The sequence below is a fragment of the Polypterus senegalus genome, chromosome 3 (assembly GCF_016835505.1).
Source record: "Polypterus senegalus isolate Bchr_013 chromosome 3, ASM1683550v1, whole genome shotgun sequence".
NCBI classification, from domain to species: domain Eukaryota; kingdom Metazoa; phylum Chordata; class Cladistia; order Polypteriformes; family Polypteridae; genus Polypterus; species Polypterus senegalus.
In genome coordinates this window covers 1,411,224-1,431,103 of record NC_053156.1, presented here as the reverse complement: position 1 = coordinate 1,431,103, position 19,880 = coordinate 1,411,224, and positions in this window count along the sequence as shown.

The window sequence follows — 19,880 nt, the reverse complement described above, 5'->3', positions numbered from 1 at the left end:
GATAAGGTCCCCCCACAGTCTCCTCAGTTAGAGACTAAACAGTTTTTTAGAGTATGACATGTCCTTATGTCTTGGGATGCACCTGGTTTTTCTCTGCACAACTTCAAGTGCTGTTATGTATTTCTTGTGTGATGACCATAACTGCATATAGTACTCCAGGTGCGGTCTTACTAGTCATTAAAATGTAAATGAAAAGAAATAAGCCTGTTAAAATTGAGCTATTTCAAAAAACAAACCTACATAGTCTCAGGAGTAACTCCTGAAAGCAAACCATCAATCGTGGGAAGTATACAGAGAAATGTCTAAACCTCATTGCCATGTATAAACCAGATGAGAAGATTTTTGCTTTTTATCTGAAGATAGTGATGTCTGAATTAAAAGATGAGTGAATAAGTCATTTCAGTTTTAATTTTTAATTTGTAATTTATTAATTGTTTAGTCTGTGGTGGGCTGAAGCCCTACCCAGGATTTATTCCTGCCTTGCTCCCTGTGTTGGCTGGGATTGGCTCCAGCAGACCCCCATGACGCTGTATTAGGATATATCAGGTTGGAGAATGACTGACTGACTGACTAATTGTTTCATAATGTATAAACCAACTGAATACAGACAGTTTATTTAGACCAGTCTGGACAATTACAATAATAACATGCAAATTACAATAACATCATGTGAATAATCAGTCAAGTAGTATAATAACTGACAATTTTTAATAACATTCACAATTATATACACTAACAAAATAGAATAAAGCTAAAATAAAAAGGCAAAATAAAGATTACAGAATATGCATATACTTGCATACCCCTTTTGTACATCCAAATTTAGTCTTTTTATATGTTGAGAATGTAAAGCAAGTCGGAGATCAAAGTTTATCCAAGTATGGCAATGTTTGGCTATCTTAAGAGAGGGAACAGGTTGACACTTTACATGACCTAAAACCCATAGTTTTAACCCTGAGAAAGCAAACCTTAGATCTGCTTCATTAATATCCTTAATTATAGAATTTCTTTTCAGAGATATTATAACAAAGACATACCTTTCTAAAATAACCCCAAAAGACTTATTGTAACCTTAGCATGAATTTAGGTCAAACAATTCTATGAAGCTATTACACATGTCATAGAAAGTTATCTGAAAAACACAAAATGATTTGTTTGGAAGAACAAATAGATTTAAGGTGTCTGAAAGCATTAAGTATGCAGGGAATTTGTACAGAATACGAATGTTCTGCTAAAATAGGAGCAGGTGATATAAGCATTAGTAAGGAAACACACAAAGTTTTTAAATTAGAAAAACAAGACAATCTTTCATCAGACAAAAAAACCCTAAAGCATAGTCAAAATGCTATAGCCAAAGAATCGAATGCCAGAATAACTAATGTAAAAAAACAGAACACTAAAGACTGGGTTATACATAACGCTCAGAACACTTACGCACATGCATCATGCCCGCCATGCATTTCCAGTGCTCTTCTGACACGTCCTCTGAGCACGTCTTTAGAAATTAATGTGATGGGTGTAGGAGTTGCAGTAATTGAAAAAATTGGTGGGTTGCAGTATGCTCAAATTTGTACGTGATGTCAGTATCGTTGTTTACTATCAACATCCCCATAGTGTCAGATATGCCTGTCAGAACTGCTGGTATCAAATAGCCAGCTCTTTGAAAGTGTTGACGTGGAAACGTGTAAGACGAAATGGAAGGAAATTTGACGTCTGTGCAAAGTGGAAAATGTCTGAGAAAAGAAATGGGGTTTCAGCAGTTGCAGATAACACAGTGTGACAGTGAGCTGCATTTCAACTCCAACAGGTTTGTTGCAGTGAAACAAATCATCAGATTTAAATGCTGACATACGCAAATATTCATGATGCTTTTCTTCACCCATTTCTTGAACGATTTGCCGCTACACGTTAGGTAGGCACCTTGACTAGCTGTCTTTAAATCTTATTTAAAAACGCACTTTTACTCTCCTGCTTTTAACCCAGTATGATATGTTGGCTACTTTTTGTATACTTTTTTTATAATAAATCTCTTCAGCTCTTATGTGTTTATGTGTTTCTGTTTCATTTACCCTTTGGTTATTGTGTGTCTGACATGTTGGGTTTTTATTGTACAGCACTTTGGTCAGCCTTGATGTTGTTTTTAAAGTGCCTTATAAATAAATAAAAAAATTCTCGTATTGGCAATACAAGCATTGCATAATGCCCATTGTAATGACACGATACATTTAAAATACCCACATATCATCTTCTGAGTAGCTGTTGCCATTTTTTTTTTTTGTGGTTTTTCTTTTTTTGCACCTGCAGAACTTTAAAATATTTCTTCCCTCAACTCAAAACACAGTGAAACCAGATGCTGTCTTCTCACTGTGATGATGTCTGACACTGCCACCTGGCTGAATCCTCCAGATTTACAGCATCCACAAGTGCACGCGTAGCGTTAAGTATAAACTTGGATTAGGAGAAAGTGAAAGTATGACCTTTATTCTATTGCACTGCTGACGTCCTGCATTATGATATGTGACACAATTACTATAGCAACAGTGTAACAACGGCATCATAAAATAGCAGTACCCATTAAAACAAAATTGATTTGGAAAATTGTAACAATAATAAAATGAAAGTGAAACAGATAACTAACATCAGAATCAGAAATACAGTAATGCTTAAATAATAATTTAGAAATGCGTCTCTAAAAATTAGTCAAAAATTATAAACAGACCATAATCACTACAACAAGTTGATTGCAGGAGGTGATTTTGATTTGGAGCTGAAGTCTTATCCAGGTGCTTTTAGGCAGAAGAGTTATTACTTATATTATATTCACAACATATAGAACATATGCATTTGACGATATTCTATGCAGAAGACTATTTTCTTTTGAAAATTCTTCTAGTACATACTTGAAGGCATCTGGTTCATGGCACTGTTGTAGTCATGGCTGTCATATCCATGTAGGCTTCGGGAGTCTCCAGCTTTTAATCATTCACCACCTAGGACCCATTTTGATACCGTAATAATCACTTCCATGACCATGGTGAAAATAAGTGACAGATAGTACACCTTGCCATTATTTTCATCTCCTGACACTGCTATGCAGTGGTGAAATATGGTGTGGTGAAGCAGAATTTCAGGTATGGAAGTAGGTTTTAACAAGGTTTGTGCTGGCCTCTGGCATCCTGAAAAAATCAAAGGATGACTAAATAAAATTGTGAGGAACTGATTAGAAAGTGTTTGAAAGGTCCAGAAAAATAACACAGAGAATTTTTCTCTCTTTTAGAAGACTGAATTTGATGTCAAATAATGCTGGTATGCTAAAGGCATCTGGAAAACCCTGAGCTCCCAGCTTTTTGAACTGCTGTGTCCACAAAGTTGTTTTTCTCCAGATATTTGATTACATTCTGACCCTAAAGAAAATCTTACCCTCTGTATTAAGAAGGCTTATTGGCTAATTATTGCGGATACCTTCTCTTTCAGAATTAGCACTCCTTCAGTTTTGTGTCATGCTTTTGGTATGGTTCCCCTCTTCCATGCAGCTCTCATTACATTTCACAGAATGAGTATAACATCAGATGCACTTTTGTACACTCTATGTAGAATCCCATTAGGTCTTGGGGCTGATGCTGCTCTCACCTGCCTGACTACATTCTCCACTTCTTTCCACTTTGGTGGGTTTGTATCCATTGGGTGTGCTGGCTGTTCAGTTGTAGAAATGCCTGTTGAGATAGTTGCTGTTTCATATCTTCTGTCGTCAGTATACATTCTTTTCTGATGGTTCACCCAAATTCTTCCTCTGATGTTTCTAGGTTTCCTCCCTTCTGCTGTGTGAAGTGTGATCGTATGAAATTAAAGGGTTCTTTAAAGAAGTGGGATCGCTCTGTCTCCCTTTTCCTGAATGCTTTTTGGAGACCATCTGTTCGTCACAAGGTTGTTAACTGACTTTAGTTTTTCGATGAATTAAGTTGAGGTCTTCCTCCACTGCTTTTTGAGAAGCCTTCTCTCCTGAATACGTCAACTTCCTGATGAGGTCTGGACTTGGGTAACCAGTACAGTCTTCTTGTTTTGGTTTCCTATTCCATATTGTTCTACTCCATAGTTATAAATTACTTCACCTATTTCATTAAGATTTCTTTCTAAAGTGCCCTCATTTTTTCCAATTCATTGGGCAGGTCTGCATTTAATGTGTCCCTTGCTACCTTTCCCAAAGCCCCAGGCCATTTAATTGTCTGCTTTTTCCACAAACTGATGGTGAATTGAGTAAGAGATATTCAAGCTTTTAAAGTACAACATAATTTTGGTAGTGCAAGGGTTATGCCATGCTTTCATTTTGATGTAATGCACTTCATGGTACTCTTAGAAAGGTTCTGATGTTTGCCAATCGTTTTATAACCTTTTCCAGTTTTTTTTTTCTAATAAATTTATCTTGAAGCTTCACTGACACCTCTGACGTCTGAAAATCAGTTCTATTTATACAATACAATTGAACTCAAGTGGAATTAAAATGAACAAAGTTGTACTCTGATACTGTATTTAGTATGAGCTTTCAAAAAATGGTTAAACAAAGGGAAAGATAATTATTTACCTAGTAATTTTCAGATTTTTATTTAAAGATAATTATGAAGACTTTTAAATATTTCATTTTAATATTACAGATAATTACTTGTAAAAGAGTAGAAAAAATTCCATGTAAATATACTTTATTTTGACTTTGCAAGCCCACACAATGAGAAAAAAATCTGTGCCGATGATTACTTTCTGAAACCTATATATATAAAAAATATAATAAAATGCATGGTGCATCCTGTAAATCTAAAACAGGCAAAGGTAAGTAAAATTACAGGCAGAAAACATTTTATACTTTGCAATTTACAGTGCTCTAAAATATTAAAATTAATAAAAAGTCAATGTTCATTTGTGTCTGAGACAGCCTTTCTTTTGCCAACTCTCCCAAGTACAGAAACGTTTACAAGGTTAAGCGGCTATTGATTTCCTCCACTCAATTTGAGTCTGTACCTCATGAGTCTGGATCTCCTACAGGTATGTTTTAGTCTCTAATATTGACTATCAAAAATCATGCTGGGTTCTTTTTAATAAAAGACTGAGGTCAAGTCAAGCCTGAGCAATATAATATTTTAAAACATTGCTGGTACCTTTACTTTGAGAAATGTGTTCCATATGATTGATGCTTATATTCTGTAAGCCTCCTGTTATGCTATCACATTGTGTCAAAGAAATATTGGAACAGATAATAACTTTAGAACTGTTGATGGTAAAACAGAAATAAACCTATGTAGAAATTCTAAATACAATTGCCTTTGCTTTATTTCTTAATCAATCTTAAAACAAAAATTACATGATAAATCAAAATCAATATGACAACACCTGGCGAAAAATCCACAAGGCACATGAAGAACATACTAACTCCAAACATATAGTGACCACGCCAGGAGTCAATTCGATTCTACTGAAGCAGTTAGGCAGTAAAGCTAACCAATGCTGAAGTGTATAGCCCTGAAGCTTTCTTACCAATTAAAATGTTAAAACGAATAATTAATGGGTGGATGGATGGATAATTTATCATATTTTCTGTCCCTTTTTTGAAATTGTATAAAATATTATTCTTTTAAATAAACTTTTGATTAAGATTGCATTTAATCCAATTCTAGGAAAGTATGTTTCCTGTATCAGTTCACACCTATTTCTGTTTGTTGGATATCCAATTCCAAAACCATATGCTTTAATATGGAGTTGACACTACCTGCCACCTCCAAACTTTATAGGTATAACAGCCTCTATTCTTTTGGAAAGGCTTTCCACAATGTTTTGGAGTGTGTGTGTGGAAATATGTGTCAAATCAGCCAAAAGAACATTTGTGAGGTCAGGTAGTAATGTTAGAAGACCTAGCTTGCAATTGGCGTTCCTGGTTATCCCAAAGATGTTCAGTAGTGTTACTGTTGAGGCTCTTTGCAGAATACTCACAGTCCTCCACAGCAAACACAACACACCTGGCTTTGTGCAGAGGGTCACAGTCGTGCTCTGGAAAGGGCCTTTCCCAAACTTTTGCTTCAAAGTTGCAAGCTCACAATTCTGTGAAATGTCTTTGTATCCTACAGCATTAACAGTCCCCTACACTGGAAACCTATTTAAACCCTGAAAAATAGCTTCAGACCATCATCCCTCCTCCACCAAACGTAACAATGGCACTGTGCAGTCTGGAACGTAGCATCTTCTTGGTATACATCAAACCCAGATTCATCCATCAAACTGCTGAATAGTGAAGCATTTGGATTCATCACTTCAGAGATCACTTTTCTACTCATTCAAAGTCTAATGGCAGCATGCTTTACAGCGGTCCAAACAAAAATTGACACTGTGCATAGTAATCTTAGGTTTGTGTATAGCTGCTTGGTCATTGCAATCTAATTTTTATGAAACTCCTGTGCACATTTCTTGTGCTGATGTTGCTCCCAGAGGCAATTTGGAACTTTGTTGTGAGTAATGCAACAGATGATAGGTGATTTTTACACATAATGTGCATAAGCATTTGGCAGCCCTACTCTGGGAGTTTGTGTTGTCTACCACTTTGTGGTTGCTGTTGTTCTTACAAAATACTTCATATTCACAGTAATACCATTTACAGTTGACTGGGGGAGATTTAGCAGAGCAGAAGGGTCACAAGTGGACCTGTGACAAAGGTGGTATTCTATGACAGATCCTTAGTTAAAGTCACTGAGGTCTTCAGTATGACCCATACTACTGCCAATATTTGTCAAAGGAGATTGCATGGCTGTATACTTGTTTGTATGCATCTGTTAACAATGGGTACAGCAGAAACTCCTAGACTCAATAATTTGTAGGGATGGCCACATACTTTTGACCATATTGTGTAGTTTATATAAATAATACATAATAGAAATACATAATAATACATATTCTTTATCAAAGGAACATTATACATAAATAGAAAATATATCTGTGAACACAAATACAAGCAATAAAGCAGAACACACAAAAAAAAATTTACAAAAACACATTCACACTTCCCCACAATCATACTAGTGGACCCATTTTTGTGATATGGAAGAAAATCAATTAAAGAGAGAATGTTTAAACTCCACATACTGGCCTACTGTCTTTGTAGGGTATAACAATACAATACAGTATTTCCAGACTGAAAATGTAAAAATATAGGAAAACAAAAGACAATTGATATGTGTCTAAGCTTAATTTATAATTTTATCGTGAAATTAGTCTTTATCAAAATATAAAGAGGTGTATGTAATAAATTAATCTTCGAAATTATTTAAATATCATTATTGTTTGCTTGTAGTATTTTCTTAAGTATCAATAAATGTTAATATATTTCAAACAACTTTTCTACTGAGGAAGCACTAAGAAATTAAGATGTGTTAGTGAAGTTGTTTTGTGCATATTTTATATATATATATATATATATATATATATATATATATATTTTATAAGTATAGGATACCTCTTGTAGTTTTAGGTAGGGACATTTGGTATGCTATAGTTCAAAGTGCGAGTGTATTGTAATAAAAAAAAGGGACAGTGCTAAAATAGATGTGAAATTTGACTGTAAAAATGAAGGTCTGTAGAATGTTGTAAATCTCACAACATAGTTCATTCTTGCCAAGCAATTGATAGTCTTCAATATATTCTCTTCCACCAGAAATTCTTTTTACAAATCTTAGCATGTCTGAACTGACGCGAGCACTTTCATATTTGTGGATTCAGTCTTACTCATTGGTATTGAACCTGTTCATAATGCCTGTTACATTTTTTGCGATTAGTTTTTTTTTCATTAAATAACCTATTTTAGCTCAAATTGAGGTGCAGCACACATGTGAAAGCAAGTATCAGCTTAATCAGAGGAATGCCAGTTAAGTTTTGGCATGTTAACTGATAGAAACTAACTGTGGGATAAATGGGATATAAAGGGGAACAGGTTAGTGCTAGAGAATGTGTTATTTGGTGTTTGCTGTTTAGTTTGAGAACATTCATCGGTTGGAGAAGAAGGCAAGTGAAGGAAAGGGCAGTATTGGCTGTGCCAACCCAGTCCGAAGAGAGCCAGGACCAAGAAAGCTACATGACAGTAGTGCTCTCATCCGCTGTGCAGTGGGGCAGATGAGAGGAGGAGAGACTACCAGAATGAACTGGAGGAAGGAAGCTTGTAGCATAGCAGCATCAAGAGAAGGGCTATGAATCCTTCGAACTGTGGCAACCACTGTGGAGCATCTTAGATGTAAGAGTGGGTTCAGGAATGCGGCAGACCAGGAAGGAGCCAAGTGCAGCGACATAAAGCAGATGGGCAAGGAACTCTGAGAGCTGCATGTGACCGCAACTCAGATCTGTTTTACGATCAATGGAGCCACAAGGAGGTCTCTCATCATCAAGACAAGGATAGGGCGAGGATATGGAAGGACATAATGGTTTTACCTCTCTAATATTTCAGAACTGCTAACTGTATTTATTGGGAAGTATTTATTGGATGTTTTTATTATGGAACACCCTATGACAATGGTTTTCATTGCACATATTTTAAGGATGTAATTATTTATTGAGCTATTTAATTTGGGAAATGTATTGTTTTGCTCAATATTTGAACTTTGGATTCTCTACTGTAATAAACCCTATCTATATTCTGACTATAAATTCTGTATTGTCTGCCTCGCTTGCACTAGTCCATCCACAATTATGACTACTAATGTTCCCAGATAAATGAAGGTGACTGTGGCTGCCAGTCCATGGCATCACAGAGAAGCCCTGCATTTTATTTTGTTTCAATTATTTTTAAATTTTAAAAATAAGTAAATAACTAATAAGCTTACTTTAGTAATATACAGTAACTTGTTACTAAAATGTTTATAACAACCTACAGATCTTCTTGAGCATTTTATTCCCAATTTTCCATGATATGCTCAATGTAATTTCTTTTCTAGAAAAATAGTGTTTTTCTAGTATGTGAAATTATATTCATTTCAGGTTCTCTAAGTGTTATTCAAAGTGAAATGGCCAGCTCAACTAATCCTGTAGTATTTTTGGTTCACCCTTAAGTGGTGTGTGTCTGTGCAATCTCAACTTCCAGTTTAGTGATAGGACTTGAAGGCTAGATCCCCTTATACTAGGGATTTTTTATTTTTTAAACTGAGCATTTGCATATCTGGTTCATACTTTTCTCAGTGTAGGATATGTAGCACAAAAGAAGGTGCAGAATAATTTATTTCTATTTGCTCCCTTCAAACTAGTCACAAAAAAGCAGATTAATATCAGGAATACATTTACTACTAGATATTATTCTGATTATATTGGGGCTAAGTAACATCTCTGTTTTTATGGTGCTAAATGTGAAAAATCCACCAAGAAAGTGTTACATCTGCGCCTTCCCCTTCATGGAAAAGAAGCTAGCAGTGTGATGCCAGAGGCCTTGTTAGGAAAGAACAGATAATTTGAAAATCATTTCTTCAATTGTTTGCAAACCTTGTGCTGTCAGGCAAAGGCTTGGCCACACAGTAGTGAGCCCTGCTACCAGAGAGCTCCAAAGTCTTACAATGAATTCTTGCAGAGTTTGTAGTATGCATGCTCTTTCTATATTATTGTGGCTTTTTATTTTGTTTTAGAAAATATACTGTAAATAAAAAGTAGTCATGAGTCACTGTTAACAATGGATTGAAAATGAACATCCTTCATTACATCAAATCTGATGAACCCTGCCACGTCCACTGCTTAATGCAATGTGACAAGACTGCCTAATCTAACAAAGAAGTTAGGTTCAGTTGTACGTATATCACAGTCAAGAAGAATTTCAGTTTACACCAATCGGTAAACTCATAAATGGCATATTCTTCTAACACACAAATATCAGTTTCATCGAATAAAGTAATGAAAAATGAATACTTTTTATCTTATCATCCTCTTAGTACAAATGTTACATAATATCTTAGTTACATAGGTAGCTAAAGTTAATGGCACATTACAAATTCATACAGAACATTTTATCATAACACTTTACACCTCAAAACCATTTGATTCTAAACATAAACTGTTGTTTCAAATTAAGCAGTTCATTGGCAGTTCATTTTTCTGGCAATAGCTGGTTTCAAGGCTCTAACTTTACTTGATATTTGAATTTATATTTCTGTGTTTTGTGAGATAACTCATCCAGATAGGGTCAGTGAAGAGTTGCTAATTAAACTAAACTAACCAACCTGCACATTTTTATAAATGTGAAAAGAACAAAGAAAACCTCATGCAGACACGAGTAAAATGTGCAAACCTCACATGGGCAACAACCAGGGTTCAAATACATCCTAGGTACGGGATATGAACCCAGGGCATTAGAGCTGTGAGGCAGCAGAGCTTACCACTGACCCACCAATCTTACCTTTTGTCTTGCATAATTATCAGCAAACATTTCATTAGTATAGCAGTAGAAACATAACAGACTCACAGGACAGATAATATAGCTAATCAATCAATCAATTGATAAGTAAAGCACTGCATTACTTGACAGTAGTGGGCAGATAAGAACTTTCTGGAGGGGATTTTTCATAATGGCATCTAATTTTGCCATTATCCTCTTTTCCACAGCTACTTCCAGAGTGTCCATATTTTGCCCATTGAAGGATCAGGTTTTCTTGCAAAGTTTGTTCATGCATTATGCTTCTTTTGAGCTCAAGTTACTTCTCTAGGAGACTGTAACATAGATCAACACACTGGCTACTATGGACTGGTAGAACATTTCAAACAGCTTGCTACAAACACCAAAACAGCCAAGTCTCCTTAGCAAGCACAGTCTGCTCTGGCCCTTCTTATACAGCACCACTGTGTTGTCAGACAAGTCTAGTTCACTATTTATGTAAACTCTCACTTACTTGTAGCTCAGCACCAACTTCCACATCCTCCCTCTGAATGGCCTGAATCAGAGTCTTCTTGGCATGCTGCAAGTCCACCACCATTTCTTTTGTTTTGCTGATGTTGAGGTGCAGGTTGTTGTCTCTGCACCATAACATGAAGTCCTCCACAATTTACCTGTACTGTGACTTGTCTCCATTATTAATGCAGCTCACGATGGACGAGTCAGCTGTAGATTTCTGTAGATGGCAAGAACTGGTATTGTGCTGAAAGTCTGTTGTGTAGAGGCAGAACAGGAAGGGAGACAGGACAGCTCCCTGAGGTGTTCCACTATTACACCCAACCATTTGTGATCCACAGCCCCTCAGCCTCACAAACTGCTATCTGTTGGTCAGGTAGTCCAAAATCCAGATTGTGGGAGCATCAAGATACAAAGCCCTGAGCTTTTTCTCAAGTCAATGTGCTTTTAAAAAAGAAAGAGTCAAAGAATAATAATGCTAGAATAACCAGACTACAATTTAATTTTATTATTTTAGAGACATCATTATATTGTTCTTAAACTCTATTATTTTTAAAAGTGAATCAATAGCAATATCTATGGTATTTAGTTAACATCACATTTGTATTTATTTACTTTGTTTATACTAGTGTAGTTCTTAGTATTTAGGAAATCTTAGAATGCTTGACTTCATATGCATTTCACTTGAAATACCATGTTCATGGTGATGTTGAATACATAGATCTATTTGTATGAATGCAAAAATACATCAGCTTTTTAAGTCATTACCAAAGTTTGACTTTGAGGGTCCTCAGTGTCACAAATGAAATAAAGGAATATCACACTACATAGTCTTAGAATGCATAACCTGGACTACTTTTTTCATATATATTTTGTAGATTTTAAATGATTTCTGATCATAACAATGACATATGTGTGGTATTAGTGTGGTCTAATAGCAAATATATTATCCATCTATATGGTTACAGGATTTTCTTCTGACTTGTATGTATCAAATACAGAAAATATAGAATTTGGTTCTTATTTTAATGATGTACTAATGTAGCGATATATATTTATACTCTATATATAAAATCCTACGCCTAAAAGTGCAACGATTTTGTGCAACGATTTTATGTGATTGTTTTTGTCACGTTTTTTGTCATGCTTTAAATCAGGCTTATTTTAAAACCTACATATATGTGTGGTATCATTCTTTTCAAAATTTATCAAACTTTAATGTTATGTTGTCAGATTTTAAGATTCTTATTCTGTTTTTAAATTATAAATTAAAATATCAAGAACTCACATCCCGTGAGACAAGATTTTGTGCCAACAGATTTAACCATGCCCGGGGCCGGAAATAAAAGACAAAGAGTAGATGACAAAGACAGCTGCTGTACAGGCTTTTAAATGTTCGAAGCACCTTGCGTGATGTACATCAAGCAGCAGCAGCAATATTTATGAAATGGCAAACATGTATATTTGTGCTTTCATGGCTATTTCTTATTTCTTGTGCATTTTTGTAACTAATCAAAATCTACCCATAATTACTTAAGATATTGCAGTGTAGTTCATTTCACGGTATGCTAACAAAGTAATCTGTCATATCAGTTAAACCAAATCTGTATAAACTTTATGGTAAATTGCCTGTTTTCTTTATTTCCTTGTTTAACCTTGCAATAGTTATCTTGCACCCATTACTGCTGTTCACATTGAACAAATGTGTAATATATTTAAAGATTTCAAATATTAAAATGAATACTTCTCGGTCAAGATTTGAGGGAGAGACATTTCATTCTTTACATAATTTAAATTTCTTGGTTTTCATTTCTAAAGTCAGTCAGTGCTGACAGAATGCTTAGTAATGAAAGATAAAATGTAATAACATGTTTAGGATTTTCATCCTCACAGAAAGATTCATGATAGACTAACCTTTGTTATGTATAATTTAGGACGTTAAAAATTACTTCAAGTGGTGCTGAAAAATACTATAATTCAAAGAAGAATAATTGTGTATACTGTATGTAAAACAAACATAAACTAGCTCTTTGGCAAATCACATGTACAATTTATTATTTCTCTAACACGGGAAAGTAATGTTTGTGAACCTGCAACATTAAGCCCTTTAACTGCAGGTAGTAGGTAATAAAAGTGCTGCTAGCAAAATCTTCTAGAGGTAAAATATACTGAATCATTCCTCATACTTGTTTCAGTAAAAGGCTCTTTTTCACAGCATTACACTTACCTATCTAACACACTCCCATTTTTCTCATCTACTAGGCAGGAAAACGGCACCAAAGGTGCATCAAAGTCGGAGTTTAAATAAAGCTTAAATAATTGACTGCCAGGACCACAGCTGTCTATATGTCTTATCATTTACAGAGATAATATAAGACAAACTTCTAAAAAAAGTATGTCTTTTGGAGGGAAAGGCTTTTGGTATCGGTTCTTAGGCTTCAGCTGGGTGAAATGAAAAATCACGTTAATTTTGATTTCTGCTTTTGCTGTCTTTCAGACACAGCTTCTATGCTTGTGTTCTGCTTTGCACACAGAAAAATTGAGCACAATATTCAGAATGACAGATGGTGCTTTTTCCCTTTAGAATCTTGGCTTTGTAATCTTTTGAATACCTGTCTGGTCATTAAGATTGACATACCAGATTTTATTTCCTCTTCCTGAATGGTCCTAGATACCGTATGTGTGCTATTAAATACATATTTCAATATACAACCATTGTAATATATGAAAATTATGAATTACCTGTGTAAACAAGTTATAGTTTTTTTTTTTTTTTACCGTGTCCTGTTCGGCTGTGAAGCAATCAGAATTGATGTCTGAATGCTGGCGACTAGCCTTACAGTTTTTCTCTCAGGTGGAGCGTTACAGCTTCTGCTGACGTCACGCCTGATACCAAAACTTTATTAAAAAATATTTTTAGATGTTTTTAAGATTCGAACCGGACACGGAGACAAAAGTGAAAGAAAAAGAAGAGAGAGAAGGAAGAGATGGAGGTAAAGGGGGAGGGGGGGTTTCGTATAGAATAAACAATAAATGAACCAGAATCCGCTTCTAGACCTGCAGAAAGAGAGGGGGAAACAAACAAACCACAAGACAAAAACATTGCTGCATCAGCTACATGAAGATATATAAAAATGTTTGCTGACAATCATACAGTAATTATTACTGAGGCATTTAAGGCCACCACAACCTTAGATCATGTGCTGAAGATGTCCAAGTCATACTTATGAAATCACCATGTGAGCACCTGTGTGTGTACGCACGCTTGTATGTGTAAGGTTTCTCTATAGGAGCATCCAATAGTGAGTGTGAAGGGCCACAGACCTGCCCCCAAAACGTGCGGAAGATGGAGGAAGTTCCAAGCCCAGAGATCCAGAGGTCACCCCAGAGCGCGGAGACCCCAGGGAGGCCGTCACCAGAGAAGCCCCAACCCCCACCCGAGAGGCGCAGAGGATCACCCCGGGGGTCACAACCAGCAGCCGGCAGAGTCCCGGGAGATATCAACGGCAAGCCCTCAGGCCCGCCGCAGCCGCTCTCCCGAGTCGGCCGGGCCCGGAACCCAGCAGCCCGGGACCCGAGGCGACCCACCCGCCGAGGATCCAACAGAGCCCAGGGAACCAGATCCCACCAGGCAGCCACCGGGAGCGACCAGACAGATGCTTAAGGCAGGGGAGGGTAGGCAAAGATGTTGTAGTATTGCCAGATGTCCCAGGAGAGGGAGGAGTCCAAAACCCCACCTGACATATACAGTCACACACAAACACAGTCATACACTCCCTCCCTCATGCTCTCACATACACATACAACCCAAGACTTACAAGGATGTACGCCAGACACCCATTCACACTCCCCACACACCCTACCTAACTCTGGTCCCGGTGCTGCCGTACCTGAGGTACAGCCATTCCTGGACGTCAGAGTTAGCCCCGTTCCGCAGGGGTAATAGTGAGCAGGCACCCCATCCAACGTAGAGCAAAGCAACCCACCACTCCAGACCACAGGCAGACGGCCAGCTCCCACTCCTAGCCTCCAGCCCCGGTCAGCTAACTGAGAACAGAGGTGTAATAAGACCTCTAGTCTCCCTCCGCCTGCTCTAATGTAGTGTTGGTGTGTGCTGATAAGGTGCATTTTGTGGTTGGGGGGGCGCAGGCAGTGCCGGCACCATGTGGCCTACACCAGCTGATGCCAACACACAGCCCCACCTCCCCCCCAAAACTCTCCGTGACTAGGTGCAGTTTAAAATTGGAAGTGGACACCGGCACTCGGAGTGAGGCTGAAATTTCCCCCCACCGGATGCCGTTGAGTGTGCCCACTCCCAAGGCCCTAAGTGTGCATTTGTGTGGAATGTTTTTTGTGGAAGTGTTTAATGTGCAAATAAAATTGGGGTGTAGGCTGCCACAGGACTGCGGAAACGGGATCCATACCGCACCCCTGACTTACCCACACCCCAAGGCCCTATGTGCATGTTTGTGTGATGATGTGAAGGAGCAGGAGGAGGGAAATGTCTGAGGATGGGGAGGAACGGCTGAGGGGCCTGAGCCCTCCAGGGAGCCAGCTCCCCTACTGGCCCCAATAGGCACCTCCGTTCCCAAAATCCACCCGGGCACGGAGGCCCCAGCCTATCTAGCCATGGCCCGAAGCAGCAGCATCACAGAGCCCCACGGAGTCTGAGGCCACCAACCCACACCACCCCAGCAGAATATTTACTCCCATCCCCACATTTACTCAACATTCAGATTAAGTAAGACATAAGACACCCAGGATAAAGCTGATCCTCCCTCCCGGACATCCCCTCCCCATGGTGGAACTGCCGCGCGTTCCGGCCCTCTTCCCGCAGCGTACATGCCAGGACCCAATCCCCAAGGCCCCACCCATATCCCCATCCGGGACGGCCGCCCCCAAACCCTAAGCCACCAGGCCCACACCCAGACCAACCCAGGGGCATTGCGGCCACTAGGCAGCGATCCGCAGCCACCGTCAAGACCCCCCTAAGGCCCTACACACAACCACCAGAAGCCCACCCCCGGAGGCAACCCAAGCACCACCAGAGTCGGGCAGCAGCCCCCAGCCCAAGACCCCCAGTGAACCCACCCCAGGGATCCTCCAGATACTCCAAGCTCAGACTCTCCACCACATCAACCACAGCATCCCGCAGGACCATATCAATGACCCTCCATCATCGCTATGTGATGGAACCGATCAAAGGAGCCCAGAGAGATTGATTTGAAGTGGAGGCAGAGGCTGTCTCAAGTGTAATATGATCCAATAAAAGATTTCTATACTGGTTAATGCAAAGATTATCTTTGTTTTTCCAGTTTATGAGGATAGTTTTCTTAGCGATGCATATGGCAGTGAGAACCACGTGAACCAAATTTGTTTCAATCGGGACATCCTCTAGGTTCCCCAGCAAGCAAAATGAGGGGGAAGTTGGGATATCACATTTCAGACACTTTGACAGGTCTTCACATACTCTATACCAGAATCCTGAACAGGTGGACATGACCACAGTGCGTGGATATAACTGTCAGGAATGTTGTCTGTGCAGTGTGTGCAGGTGTCAGATGGCACAAATCCCATCCTGAACATCCGATGACCTGTATAGTGTACTCTGTGTAGAATTTTGTATTGAATTAGTTGTAAATTGGGGTTTCTGATCGTTTTAAAAGTTTTTAAACAGGTTTGGGACCAGAAAGTCTGATCAAAGCTAACTAATAGATCCTCCTCCCATTTGCCTATAGGAATTGCTATTGTATCATCTATTTTGGTCAATGTTTTATATACTTTAGACAGTAATTTGGGGTGTTTGAGATTACAGAAGTCTAATACCCTTGATGGTGTTTGTAATTCTACTTTAAGATTAAATTTTTCTTTAACTACTGATTTAATTTGGAGATATTCTAAAATCTATTCTTGTCTATCCCAAATTGGGAGACTATTCTGTTAAATGGAATGAAATCCAATCCTTCAACTATGTGTTCCATGTATAGAATTCCTTTACTTTTCCAGTATGGGAGGTTCATCATTTTATTGTTTTGCAATATGTCAGGATTATTCCAGATGGGTGTGTGTCTGCATGGAATTAGTGAAGACTCCGTCATTTTTAGATATTCCCACCATGCTGTCAGTGAGGTACTGATATTAATACTTTTAAAGCTTTCATGCTTTCTTATTTTTGAGCTAATAAACGGTAGGTCCGAAAGCTCTATAGTATTGCAAAGTGTCTGTTCTACATCTAACCAGGACTCATCCAGCGGGTTATGTTGCAACCATCTTGGTATATATTGGAGCCTGTTGGTTAAGAAATAATGATAGAAGTTGGGTAGATCCAACCCTCCTCTATCTTTGGTCTTCTGTAGTGTTTTTAAGCTAATTCGTGGAGGTTTATCCTTCCAAAGGAATTTAGTGATGGAGGAGTCCAGGGATCTAAACCAATCAGATGATGGCTTGTTTGGGATCATAGAAAATAAGTAATTGATTCTTGGTAAAACCATCATTTTAATTGTGGCAACCCTCCCCATAAGTGATATCGGTAAGGATTTCCATCTAGCAAGATCATCTTCCACTTTCTTTAATAGTGGGATGTAGTTTAGTTTAGTTAGATCTGCCAGCCTGGGAGACACATGAATGCCCAGGTATGTAATATTCCCTGATTCCAATTGTGTATTAAGGGAATTGACAAAAGAGAAATTAATTGGAAGAACTGTGGATTTTAACCAGTTTATTGAATAATCTGAAACTCTTGAAAAGGAGTTTATTAGTTCAATTGCCTGGGAGAGAGAGGATTGAGAATTCTGAAGATAAAGTAACACGTCATCTGCATAAAGACTGATTTTATGTTCTATGTTCTTACACTTTATGCCTTTAATAACTGTAGTTTGCCTGATTGCTGCTGCTAGTGGTTCAATAAAGATAGCAAATAGCGAGGGGGAGAGAGGGCATCCCTGCCTGGTCCCCCTCTGAAGACAGAAGCTATCTGATGTTTGGTCATTTGTCCTGACGCATGCTGTTGGTGAACTGTATAAAATTTTTAACCAGTTTATGAAGAAGTTTCCAAAACCAAATTTATGTAAAGTTGCAAATAAGAACTTCCAGTTAACTCTATCAAAAGCCTTTTCTGCATCGAGAGATAATATACTGGTTTCCATGTTTCTGCTATAAGAAAAGTCTATTAAGTTGAGTAATCTACGTGAATTTGTGGATGAATGTCTCCCCTTAATGAAACCAGTTTGGTCTGGATGTATTATGAAAGGGGTTACCTTCTCTAATCTTTTTGCAAGGGCTTTACAAATTATTTTCAGGTCAACATTAATAAGAGAAATTGGGCGATAGCTGGTAGGAAATATAGGATCTTTGCCTGGTTTTAACAGGAGACTAATGTTGGCTGAATTCATGTTTGGCTGTAGTCTACCATTTTCTTGTATTTCACACATCATTCTGAAGAATGTTGGCGCCAGAATGATCCAGAATTCTTTGTAGAACTCTGCTGGAAACCCATCTGGACCTGGAGCCTTCCTATTAGGCATGGAGTTAAGAGCTTCCTGAAGCTCATCTGATGTTAATGGCGAGTCCAGGACTGTAGCTTGGCTATCTGATAATTTAGGAAGTATTATCCTGTCTAGAAACTCATTGATCTCATTATCTGATGGGTTAATCTGTGGTGAGTACAAGGTTTTGTAAAAATCTCTGAAAGTGTTGTTTATTCTTTCAGGGTCATATACTATATTCCCAGTTGAGTCTTTAACAGCAGATATGGCAGTTTTCTCTTTGTTTATTTTTAACTGGTTGGCTAAAACTTGCCTGATTTATTACCGTGTTCAAAGTTTTCTATTCGTAGTCTTTGTGCTAAAATTGTGTTTTTTGTCAATAATTCCTTTAAGTTCTAGTTTACTTTTACGCAATTTGTTTTGTAATTCTTCTTCTGGGGATGCCTCTAGAGACTTAATGATTTCTTCTAATTCCTGAATACGTTTGTTTTCTATTTTTTCTTATGTGATGAGAAGGAAATTATTTTACCTCTCATCACTGCTTTCCTGCCTCCCAGAGAACAGATGCTGATGTTCCAGGAATGTCATTGTGTTCTAAATATAAAGCCCACTCTTTTTTATAATATTCCACAAAACCTTCATCTTTAAGCAGTGACGTATTAAACCTCCAGTTTTACCTGATGGGATTGTTTTCTTATTTAACAGAGTTAAAGAAACTGGAGCATGATCGCTGACAACTATAGGGTGTATCTCAGTGTCTGAAATGTCAGCCAATAATGAGCTGCTGACTAGAAAATAGTCCAAACGTGAGTGAGAGTGATGAACATGTGAGAAAAAAGTATACTCTCTACGGCTGGGATAAAAAGATCGCCATGCATCACAAAGCCCATAATCACTCATATACTGTTTGACTATATTAGTGGAATGCCAACTGCGCTGAGTCCCAGCTGTACTGAGCCTGTCTGAAGAATGATCCATCCAAAAATTAAAATCTCCGCAAGTATAAGTGGACAGTCCAAGTGTTCGGAGAGTACAGAGAAAAATTATGAAAGAATGCGGGTCATCTATGTTTGGACAGTATATGCTAACAATACATAAGCTTTGATTTTGTATAGATAGTTTTAGTATTATAAATCTACCATCTGGATCTGAGACTGTGTCCAATACTTTGAAATTTGTATTTTTGTGTATTAAAATAGCTACACCTCTTTGTCTAGAGTTATAGGCGGCAGAGAACAGTGTGGGAAACTCAGATGTTTTAAGTTCATCTGCAACTGTGGCAGACCTATGAGTCTCTTGTAATAAGACAACATCTGCCTGCAGTCTTTTAAGCTGATCAAAAATCTTTAATCTCTTCTCTCTAGAGCCAGTTCCATGAACATTCCAACTGACAAACCTTAGTGTACCCATAGTTGTGTGTGTGATTAGCTAATGTATGGTGCCTTCAGGTGAGTTAGTTAAGTAAATAAATGTATAATTTAATCTGAAGAAAAAAAAAAAAAAAAAAA